The sequence below is a fragment of the Panthera tigris genome, chromosome F2, assembly GCF_018350195.1.
Source record: "Panthera tigris isolate Pti1 chromosome F2, P.tigris_Pti1_mat1.1, whole genome shotgun sequence".
In the NCBI taxonomy this organism is placed as follows: Eukaryota; Metazoa; Chordata; class Mammalia; order Carnivora; family Felidae; genus Panthera; species Panthera tigris.
In genome coordinates, this window is record NC_056676.1 from 60,936,537 (window position 1) to 60,948,658 (window position 12,122).

At 36.9% G+C, this 12,122-nt stretch overlaps 1 long non-coding RNA gene across 1 annotated transcript in view; it reads right to left on the reverse strand.

The window, feature by feature from the left end:
• Positions 1-843: 843 nt before the first annotated feature.
• The window catches only part of LOC122234948, a 74,785-nt gene continuing 63,506 nt past the window's right edge, over positions 844-12,122 (reverse strand). The window contains exons 2-3 of the long non-coding RNA XR_006212949.1: positions 1,246-1,398; positions 844-1,102 (exon numbers count right to left, since the gene is read on the reverse strand). This is a non-coding gene — a long non-coding RNA (uncharacterized LOC122234948). The remainder of the gene's footprint in view (positions 1,103-1,245; positions 1,399-12,122) is intronic.

The window sequence follows — 12,122 nt, forward strand, 5'->3', positions numbered from 1 at the left end:
GTTATAATCCTTTTACTCTTGAACAAATTCCTTTTGGAAACTCCCATTCTCTCTTTTGAGATGGTGTATCCATCACACAGCCCCATCTTTCCCACTCGAGATGTAGGTACATGCTGTAAGTAGAACCCATCACAGTCCCTTTTTTGAGGATTTGGCCACTTGAAGACATTGTATCTCCTTATGTCATTAAAATTTGGCCCATGTAACTCAGAAATTGCCAGCAATTTTATCTGCTGCCCTGTACAGAGGAAGTTCCTAAGATGAAAACCTATAAAGGGGTAGACAAGCTAAGAAAAGGAAAAATAATGAAAGAGAAGATCCCAATGGTGTAATTTAACCTTAGAATTCTATCTTGCTTAAAGAAAACTTCATTCCTTTTGCTTCCAAGTTATGAGAGTCATAAATATTTGCGAGAAACAGTTTGAGTTGAGTGTTATACTCTTAAGACATCTATAGTACTGAAGCTTCTATACCTGGCACAGCAAATACCTACTTAAGATAGATAACAAATGCTTAGATAAAGAATGTGTGATGACAGGCAGATATACTGTTAGCTGAGAAGGAACATCCTCCAAGTAAGCATGACATAGGCATCCAACATTGTCAAATGGGTCACTGATAGGGAAATTAAACAACTTTAGTTTGCCTTTCATTATTGTTCAGAGCTGACCTGACTCTTATCTGGAATCAGAATGACCTTTTTCACCTCTGCAAACATCTAGGCATACAATGAAATAGATACTCAGTTTTGTGGATAGCTTTGCTGTGAATTTGTTCACCTTCAATAATAAAAATAAAGCAGGGATATGTATGTTTGTTTATTTTTTATTGCTTGCTCCTAAGTGTTCCATTTTGAAAAGAAAGCAATTTGGCAGTGTTTAATGCCCTTTTCCCTAGTATCTTCACCTGGCATGTTCTGCTTTCTCTGTCAGACCCATGAGAAGATGGTCGTTTCTGGGTGATATGTTGTTCACAGTGTGAGAAGCCTCACTGACAGGGTCTGTTTCCAGTAGCATTTACAACATAGGGAGCACCATAACCAGCTGAGTTTGTGAAAGCTCTTTTCTTACATCTTGCCAAGAATTCAATCTGTTTCTGGTTCCTGCAGACGAACAAAAGCTGTTGCTATGTTATCACTCTAAAAGATGAAGCCATGTAGTCATATGTAAGCTTCCCTTTATATGGTAAAATGTCACCTAGTGACAGACCAAGAGCTTAGAAACTATATCTGAATGGTTAACTTACCTGTCAGCACCATGTTGACAGTCTTCAGTACAAGCTGAATACCTGCTTGGTGATCCCTAACTTATTCTGTATCCTTCCATTAAAATCAACAATAGATTTTTGAGAAACTTCAACTGCTTTGATTGATCCAAGACTCAAATCCAATAGCAGAAACTATGAAACACAATTTTAAGAGAAACAAAAATGGGGTGTAAAATTGCAACTGTGGTATGATGGATATGTGTTTCTAATATATCAAGAACTCATAAAAATTCATAAGAACAATCCACCAAGTATCTCAGAAGAAGAGTATCTAAGGGATTAGAAGATAAAAAATCTATAGGATAAAAGGAGATAAATGGAAACTACATGACAAGAAATATTTAGCTTAACTAATAATCTAAGTAATATAAATTAGGAGATATAACTTATTTACCAATAATATTATCCAAGATGTGAAAAAAATATTATTGTCAATATTAGGGTGAAAGAAAAAAAATTTTTTAATCCCTGTGAGTATGCAAACATAGAGCCTCTCTGGGGAAAAAATGGCAAAATTTTGTGTACTGTATATTCATCCATTAATTTGTATCAGAAAAAATCCAAATTGATTAAAGGATACACAAATATAAGAAGAAGACTGAAAGAAGAAGAAGAAGTGGGAGAGGAAGGAAAAAAAGGTAGGAAGGAGAGGAAGAGAGAAGAGGACAATGTCAGAGACAACGCAGAGCTGAAAATGAGATTGGAAATGAAGAGTTTCCCAAACTCTTAAACTTATCTACCAGTCAGTGGACAAGGAAAATCATTGTGAAGAAAATTGTTCCTTCCCATCATAGTTCACTGGATCCTTTTCTTCAAGTTTTGTGCAGGTGCCTCAGCATAATCCAATGGATATTACTTTGTTTGCTTTTCAGAACTCCACAGATGGATGTGACTATCTTCCTGAGATGCACCCAATAACAGCTGGAACTATGTCTCCTCACTTTGTTGGGAGGGAAAGAGCATCTTTGTTTCTACAAGGAGATAGTTGCATCCTCTTCAGTGCAAGCTTAAAGCTGTTTTATTATTGCTGCATTGAAATGTAACTAAGTGTAGAGGGTGTATACAGATCGTTAACAGACAAAGGGGTAGGGTATGGTGATTATTAAAATGCTGTCTCTCAGCTCTTCTACTGCTTTCTGATGCTAGAGTGGGAACTCTGTAGGCCATATTTCTCTTGCCAGCTGGATCCATTAGGCTCTGCACATAGAGATGCTCAAAGGAAGCCTTGAAGACTGGGGATGAAGAAGCACTTACTCTTTCCTGCTTTCTTTCCTGTTCCAGTCTCATCATTGCAGCAATGGATCTTCAATAACAATCTGTGCCATCAGCACTGCTTCTAGTCTGCAGTTCTCCCAACATCTAGAATCAGCCTACCGTCCTCTCTCGGGAATGCAAACAGCCCCACACAGCACCCCTCCACAGAGGTCTGAGTCTCAGATGCATAGGGTCCTTCCTTTAAGCTCTTACCTTTTAATAATTCCAACTTCCTCCCTTCCCTCTTCATAGTCTTAGAGGTGCAAGTACTACTTCTGTGATACCTCAGTGCCACCTTTTTGATTTGATACTTTAAATTAAATTTTCTCTGTTGAAACAAATAACTCTTGCCCTCAACAAGTACAAAAAGATCTAGATCATACCGTGCATATTTTCAGACCACAGTGTTATGAAACTTTAAATCAACCACAAGAAAAGGTAAGAAATACTTACCTTGGAAAGGTAACAAATACTTGGAGACTAAGAACATCCTACTAAAGAATGAATGAGCTAACCAAGAAGTTAAAGAGGTAATTAAAAAGTACATGGAAGTCAATGAAAATGATAACACCACAGCCCAAAACTTTTGGGATGCAGCAAAGGTGGTCATAAGAGCAAAGTATATAGCAATCCAGTCCTTCCTTAAGAAGGAAGAAAGGTCTCAGATACACAACCTAACCTTACACCTTAAAGAACAGCAAATAAAACCCCAAACGAGCAGAAGACATGAAATAATAAAGATTAGAGCAGAAATTAATGCTATCGAAACCTAAGAAACAGTAGAATAGATCAATGAAACCAGAAGCTGGTTCTTTGAAATAATTAACAAAATTGATAAACCACTAGCCAGTTTGATCAAAAAGAAAAAGGAAAGGACCCAAATACATAAAATCAAGAATGAAAGAGGAGAGATCACAACCAACACAGCAGAAATAAAAACAATAATAATAAGAGAATATTATGAGGAATTATATGCCAATAAAATGGGTAATCTGGAAGAAATGGACAAATTCCTAGAAACATATAAATTACCAAAACTGAAAAAGGAAGAAATAGAAAATTTGAACAGACCCATAACCAGTAAAGAAATCAAATTAGTAATCAAAAGTCTCCCAAAAAACAAGAGTCCAAGGCCGGATGGCTTTCAGGGGAATTTTACCAAGCATTTAAGGAAGAGTTAACAGCTATTCTCTTGAAGCTGTTCCAAAGAATAGAAATGGAAGGAAAACTCCCAAACTCTTTCTATGAAGCCAGCATTACCTTGATTCCAAAACCAAACAAAGACCCCACTAAAAAGGAGAACTACAGACCAATTTCCCTGATGAACATGGATGCAGAAATCCTCAACAAGGTATTAGCCAACCGAATCCAACAATACATTAAAAAAATTATTCACCACGACCAAGTAGAATTTATACCTGGGATGCAGGGTTGGTTCAATATCCACAAAACAATCAATGTGATTCATCACATCAATAAAAGAAAGGACAAGAACCACATGATCCTCTCAATAGATGAAGAGAAAGCATTTGACAAAATACAGCATCCTTTCTTGGTAAAAACCCTCAAGAAAGTAGTGATAGAAGGATCATACCTTGAGATCATAAAAGCCATATATGAAAGACCCAACGCTAATATCATCCTCAATGGGAAAAAACTGAGAGCTTTCCCCCTAAGCTAAGGTCAGGAACAAGACAGGGATGTCCACTCTTGCCACTGTTATTCAACATTGTATTGGAAGTCTTAGCCTCCGCAATTAGACAACACAAAGAAATGAAAAGCATCCAAATCAGCCAGGAGGAGGTCAAACTTTCAATCTTCACAGATGACATGATACTCTATATGGAAAACCCAAAAGATTCTACCAAAAAACTGCTAGAACTGATCCATAAATTTGGCAAAGTTGCAGGATATAAAATCAATGCACAGCAATCAGTTGCATTCCTATACACCAACAATGAAGCAACAGAAAGAGAAATCAAGAAATCGATCCCATTTACAATTGCACTAAAAACCACAAAATACCTAGGAATAAATCTAACCAAAGAGGTGAAAAATCTATACACTGAAAACTATACAAAGGTTATGAAAGAAATTGAAGTAGACACGCACAAAAAAGGAAAAAGACTCCATGCTCCTGGATAGGAAGAACAAATATTGTTAAAATGGCAATACTACATATTCAATGCAATATCTATCAAAATAACACCAGCATTCTTCACAGAGCTAGAAAAAACAATCCTAAAATTTGTATGGAACCAGAAAAGACCCCGAATAGCCAAAGCAATCTTGAAAAAGAAAACCAAAGCAGGAGGTATCACAATCCCAGACTTCAAGTTGTTTTACAAAGCTGTAACCATCAAGACAGTATGGTACTGGCATAAAAACACTCAGATCAATGAAACAGAATAGAGAACCCAGAAATGGACCCACAAACGTATGGCCAACTAATCTTTGACAAAGCAGGAAAGAATATCCAATGGAAAAAAGACAGTCTCTTCAGGAAGTGGTGCTGGGAAAACCAGACAGCAACATGCAGAAGAATGAACCTGGACCACTTTCTTACACCATACACAAAAATAAACTCAAAACGGATGAAAGACTAAATGTAAGATAGGAGGCCATCAAAATCCTTGAGGAGAAAGCAGGAAAAAACCTTTTTGACCTTGGCCACAGCAACTTCTTACTCAACATGTCTCCAGAGGCAAGGAAACAAAAGCAAAAATGAACTATTGGGACCTCATCAAAATAAAAAGCTTCTGCACAGTGAAGGAAACAATCAGCAAAACTAAAAGGCAACCAATAGAATGGGAGAAGATATTTACAAATGACATATCAGATAAAGGGTTAGTATCCAAAATCTATAAAGAACTTATCAAACTCAACACCCAAAAAACAAACAATCCAGTGAAGAAATGGGCAAAAGACATGAATAGACACTTCTCCAAAGAAGACATCCAGATGGCTAACCGACACATGAAAAAGTGCTCAACTCACTCATCATCAGGGAAATACAAATCAAAACCACAATGAGATACCAGAATGGCTAACATTAACTCCTCAGGCAACAATAGATGTTGGCAAGGATGCAGAGAAAGAGGATCTCTTTTGCACTGATGGTGGGAATGCAAACTGGTGCAGCCACTTTAGAAAACAGTATGGAGGTTCCTCAAAAAATTAAAAATAGAACTACCCTATGGCCCAGCAATTGCACTATTAGGTATTTATCCAAGGGATACAGGTATGCTGTTTCGAAGGGGCACATGAACCCCAATGTTTATAGCAGCACTATCGACAATAGCCAAAGTATGGAAAGAGCCCAAATGTCCATCGATGGATGAATGGATAAAGAAGATGTGGCATATATATACAATGGAGTATTACTTGGCAATCAAAAAGAATAAAATCTTGCCATTTGCAACTGCATGAATAGAACTAGAGGGTATCATGCTAAGCGAAATTAGTCAGTCAAAGAAAGATAAATATCATATGACTTCACTCATATGTGGAATTTAACCTATGAAACAGATAAGCATAAGGGAAGGGAAGCAAAAATAATATAAAAACAGAGAGAGGGACAAAACATAAGAGACTCTTAAATATGGAGAACAAACAGAGGATTGCTGGAGGGGTTGTGGGAGGGGGGGATGGGCTAAATGGGTAAGAGGCACTAAGGAGTCTACTCCTGGGATACCTCGGTGGCTCAGCTGGTTGAGTGTCCGACTTCAGCCCAGGTCATGATCTCACAGTTCATGGGTTCAAGCCACACATTGGGCTCTGTGCTGACAGCTCAGAGCCTGGAACCTGCTTCAGATTCTGTGTCTCCCTCTCCCTTTGCCCCTCCCCAGCTCATGCTCACACTCTGTCTCTGTCAAAAATAAATAAAAACTTTTTAAAAATTAAAAAAAAAAGGAATCTACTCCTGAAATCATTGTTGCACTATATGCTAACTAACTTGGATGTAAATTTAAAAATTAATTAATTAATTAAAAAAATAAAAAATAAATAAAATAAAAAGATAAAAAAGAAATATATAAAGGATAAAACAGATAAAGATAAAATTCATCTCATGCACAATGTAAGCAACAATGGTTTCTATCCTATTAATTAATGAATAATTTTTCATTATCTACTCTATGTTCACCATGTGCTAGCATTCAAGAGAATGCAAGTAAAATATGGGTGCATGGTTCATATACCTAAGAAGCTTATCATCTAGTTGGATGGTTAAAAAAAATACAAACGAATGGGTGAAGAACAAAAATCAAGGAACAAATAACACTGTGTAACTAGGAAAAAAAAGAAAAAAAAAGAAAGGAAGAAATAACTCTCCTGACTGGAACCAAACTGATAAGTGGAGACAATAATACTGGTTTCATAGAATTGTGTGTGTGTGTGTGTGTGTGTGTGTGTGTGTGTAATATGATCTATATCTCTCAACAATTCTATATGTAATTATATGTTATATATCACATATATAAATACATTTTTTTATAAAATATACTTAGAATTTATATGGTACATAGTATACGCTCAGTATATATTGGCTATTTTGGGGGTGCCTGAGTGGCTTAGTCAGTTGAGCATCCTATTCAATTTTGGCTCAGATCATGATCCCAAGGTTGGGGATTGAGCCCCACATCAGGCTCCATGCTAAGCATGGAGCCTCTTTAGGATTCTTTCTCCCTCTCTCTCTCTGACCCCCTCCCTGCTTGTACTCTCTCTTTCTCTCTAAAATAAAAAAAAAAATTTTAAATATATATATTATCTATTTTTACTAGTTTCAGTACTCCAATAATAAAAGCACCGCTTTAAGAATTGACATGTTGATGTAGGAGAGTTCTGGCTGATGTTAGCTAATGGAGTACATCCTAACTGCAAACTGCAAGACACCAGAAAAGTGAGAAATATTTATGAAGGAGGCAGGTGGTTCTACCTAAATTTTCTGAAATGAGAAATATCAAGTCTTTTTTTTAACTGAATACTCGTATGTAATCATCTTTGGACCATATGGAATATGGAAGTTCAGAAAGAGAAGAGAAACTGTTATGCATCTCCTTCTTGCTATATACCAGCTAATTTCCAATGTTACCCCATCCTCCCACTGTAGTGAGTTAAGTGTTATTCTCATTTCATGGTTGGAGCAACAAAAACCCAGAGAGGCTGAATAGGTTGTCTTGGGTTATGTGCGATAGCAGAGGGAGAGCCATGATGGGAAACAAGATTTGTATCTACAAAAACACAAGCATCATCAGAAGGGAAATTACAGGGTGTCTTCATGTGTGTGGGGAAGACTGCAACAAATACAAGGAGTCAAAAGCTAATATCCACATGATGTTGAAGACTTTTTACAAGCCAATGAGGGAAAAACTCCACGGAGCTCAAAAGAGAAAGAAATGTGATCAAAGTCACATCACAAAACTGTTAGGATCAGGCCTATAACATGACACCGGGAAGTAGACAAGTGTTCTTCCCGTAAGCCACACGTTATTATGGAATTACCATCCATATCTTTACTGCTCACTGGAAAGAGTGACCCAGCCCTGGTCATGAAATCCACTGGCTTATATAAATTGTGAACTCTATGGGATTTTGAATGATTACCGTCACCTATTAGAAGGATGAAACATGTTATTTACCAAGGATGTTTGTGGCAGGTAGACACATAATGACTTTTTCACACAAAGAAAGAAAGAGAATTTTAAATTTGGTAGTGCAGGACATGATGCGGCCAGGAGAGGTAGAGGAAAGAGGACTGTTAATGTCTTTGTGTGCAAGGAGAAATGCACTGTGTCTTCCTATAGAAAAGTTTACCTCAAAGGTTTCTAGTTATGTTACTGAAATAAAGAAATTCTATGCAGGGAAAGTTACATGAGAATATGCTATACAATGCTGATGGGCTGTGTCAGGGACACTTTTCATGGAAGCATGCTGATGCTGAACGAGAGCAAATATTCCTATGTGGAGCTGGGTGTGGGCTCCACTGACATAGGCACTTCCCAATCTAGAGGTCCCAGGAAATGCAAATTACCCACCTTTAAAACTATCAATTTTTGACTGTTTATCTTAGGATCCATTAAGCACTGTATTAGGACAGACTGATTTATGCTACAATAACAGATTAAATCCACAAATCCAAAAGCTAAAGAAACAAAGGTTTATTTCCTGCTCATACAGTCTTCTCTGGGCTTTTCAGTTTTCTAGGCTTCTATACCCCTGTGGCACCACACCAATGTGCTTATGTCCAAGAAAGAGCAGACTGGAAAGACCGGTTCCAGCAATTAAATATTTCTACCTGGAAGTGACACACATTACTTACGCTCCTATTCCACTGACTGTGTAGCCTGACCACTCTTGGTTTCAAGGCCATGGGAAAGAGCAAACTTCCTCTGGGCTTAGAAATAGAAAACTAGATAATGTTGAATAATAGCAATGCCTGGCCAGAGCCCTCTACATTCATTTCTCATTTAAACTTTCCACAGTCCTGAGATGTAAGCACAGTATTACCTTCTTTTTACAAATAAGGAACTTGAGTCTTAGAGTTATTCAGTAAATTTCCCAGTGTCACATGGCTACATAAGCAGCAGAGCTGAGATTCAAATACAGGTCTTATAACCCCAAGACATGCTTTTTATCACCATGCTATCCCATCTTCTTGGATGTCGATGGGCATCTGAATAGACATCTACTCTCTGCCATGATTATTTCTCTCTGGAATCATTCCCCCCAAAATAAAGGTTGAGAAAAGTCTAAAGTAACTTTGAATCTGTAATTCAGCAATCGACAGGAACAATGCACTGGGACCACAGTAAAAAAAAAAAAAAAAAAAAAAAGTTGCGACAGACAACTTCAGCTTTTTAATTTCTTTTACATTTTCTCTTGTGTCCCTTGTATTCTCCATAATTACAAACAGGAAAGCCATTAAGGGTTAAAGATACTGTGAGCTTGTCTTTGGGTTCAGCAGAAAGGATAATATCTAGGGTGATACTCTTTTTTTTTTTTTTTTTTTTTTTTTTTGGCGAAGTAAGAACCCTAAGGGATAGAATGAATGGTGACAGCATTAAAGAAGAGAAGAAAGTAGACTATGTTCCCAGTGCTGCAGGGAGAGGCAATGACCCTTCCTTGACTGAGAAATGTACCTGAGCAGAAGCAGAGCTATGCTGCTCTGCCCCACCAATGTTAGGATCTGGTTTTGTTTTCTGGGCATTGAAATGGGAGGGTGAAGTTATCTGTTGCTCTGTCATGACCAGTGTGGCTCATTTGCCAACACAAGAGTTAGGGTTTTCAGGATCAATTCAACAAACAATTATCAGGTGCCTATTCTACCTAAGGAGCAGCACTGGCTTGAAAGAATTTATAATCCAGTAAAACAGATAAGACAGGAGTACAAATAAGGATAAACCACACATTCAAGAGAAATCCAACCAAACTGAATAGGAGAAATTGATTTCATTTGGGAATAAAGATACAGAAGAATTCATAGGAACATTTGTCCTTAAAGTGGGCTGGAGATAAGGGTAGGGTTTGTAATGATAGAGATTAAAAGGCAAAAACATAAAATAGAGTAAAAAGCATTAGAAAATGAATGGATATGAAAAGGCAACAGATGTGAGGAAAAAGTCAGTAACCCACTTTGGATAAAGCATCCAATCATAAAAGATTTATAACAAGCTAAGTCTGGAAAGCTATGTTGGGGCTAAGTCATTGAGGTCTCTGAGAATTTTTCCCTGTGAAAATCTAACTGACCCCTTGAGTTAGCACATTAATCCTTCGATCTCTGCAGTGTAAAATATACAAGGTATTTGATGTTGCCAAAGAAAAGAAGTAGGACTGTAAAGTAAGAATATCTGGGTTTGAATTATAACTCTACTACTAATCACTATATATAACTCTGAGAAAATTATTTAAATTTTCTGCTCTTCATTTTCTCACCTTTAAAGTGGGGATAATATTAATTAGGGGTTGTTGATAATTCAGTTACAAAAAACATGTAAGGATCTTACAGCCTGGAACAAGGCAGTCAATTAATGCTAATATTATTAACTGCTTTTATTCCATGACACATACTATCTTCTTCTTCATTAGGGATATGGCAATAACTGACACCATATTAATCTCCCTGTAGGAAGGGTTGGCACTCAGTACAAATGTTAAGTTCACTAACAACTCCCTGAATTTCAAGTAAATTACCAAGCCATCTCAAATCTGCCAAAGACATAGAAATCATTTCAAGGCTATAAATTAGCAAAGATGGGCCATAAAAACTCAAGATAAGGGCTTGAAACACAATGTTACTCACCAAAGTGTTGTGTCTCAGGGTGTTTTACAACATCCTAACAAACATAATGATGAACTAAATCTGCCTATTGACAGGCTCCATAGAATGGGTGGCTACCTGAAGCATCTTTAGGGTAGAATAAGGTGTAAAACCATTATCATTGTCATAGGTGTTCTGATTAGGTAAAAGGGCTGTCTGTAGATTTCATCACCACTCTACAACACATGTATACACACACACACATACACACACACACACACACACACACACACAAACACATTCTTTTGTTTGTGATAAAAACTTCTTTTATCATGACATTTAAATTAGTCACAAGTACATTCACGATATGCCCATTTCCATATGAACCAGGAGATTAGGAAGACCATCTTTTTCTGGACTTGTCTCAAAATACTTTTCTAGATCCTCTGTAATCACAGTTGAGGAGGAAGCATGAAAAATTACCTAAATGACTTGAATGTAGAATTCAAACAATACATTTTCTTGTTATTGTCATTTAGAAAAAAGAAGATTTGCTCAATTCTACCAAATGCAGTAACTTTAGCCAAAGCTAATTAACTTACTTACAATGTGGCCACCTGTACAATTTATTACATTTCAATACAATACAAAGAGCTGAGTCATTGTAAAGACTGAAAATGGTCTTAATTTCTTTTTGATTATGCAACTTCACAGTGAGTAGGGGGGAAAGGCAGTTTAGGATAGAATAGAATAATAAGGGTTGTAGAGATTTTTTTTTAAGTTTATTTATTTATTTTGAAAGAGAGGGAGAGCGCGAGCATGAGCAGGGGAGAGGCAGAGAGAGACTCCCAAACAGGCTTCATGCTGACAGCACAGAGTTAGACTCAGGGCTCGAACTCACAAACCACGAGATCTTTGCCTGAGCTGAAATCTAGAGATGGGCGCTTAACCAACTGAGTCACCCAGGCACCCCAGTTGTGGAGATTTTTAAGAACATTTGAAAGGAACTATTTGGTAAAAGAGAAGGCTGAGAGAAGTAACATAGTAATCATAGTAATTTTTTCCTTTTTTGAGAGGAAAAAAAAAGTGACATATATTCAATTTCTAATACACTGTGCCATGGGCTTTACATATATTCTTTCATTTTATCATCATAAGAATAAACGAGGGAACTGAGGTTTGGAGAAGTTAAATTATTTACCCAAGTTTGATCACTAAGAAGCTGGCAGAGACAGAACTCAGTTGATTAAGCAAGTTATTATCAGAGAAAATACATTTTATCAAAAAGTAACGTTACTTTAAAAAACTGGTTAGTCCTTGGTATTTATTGTAATAGCACTTGACA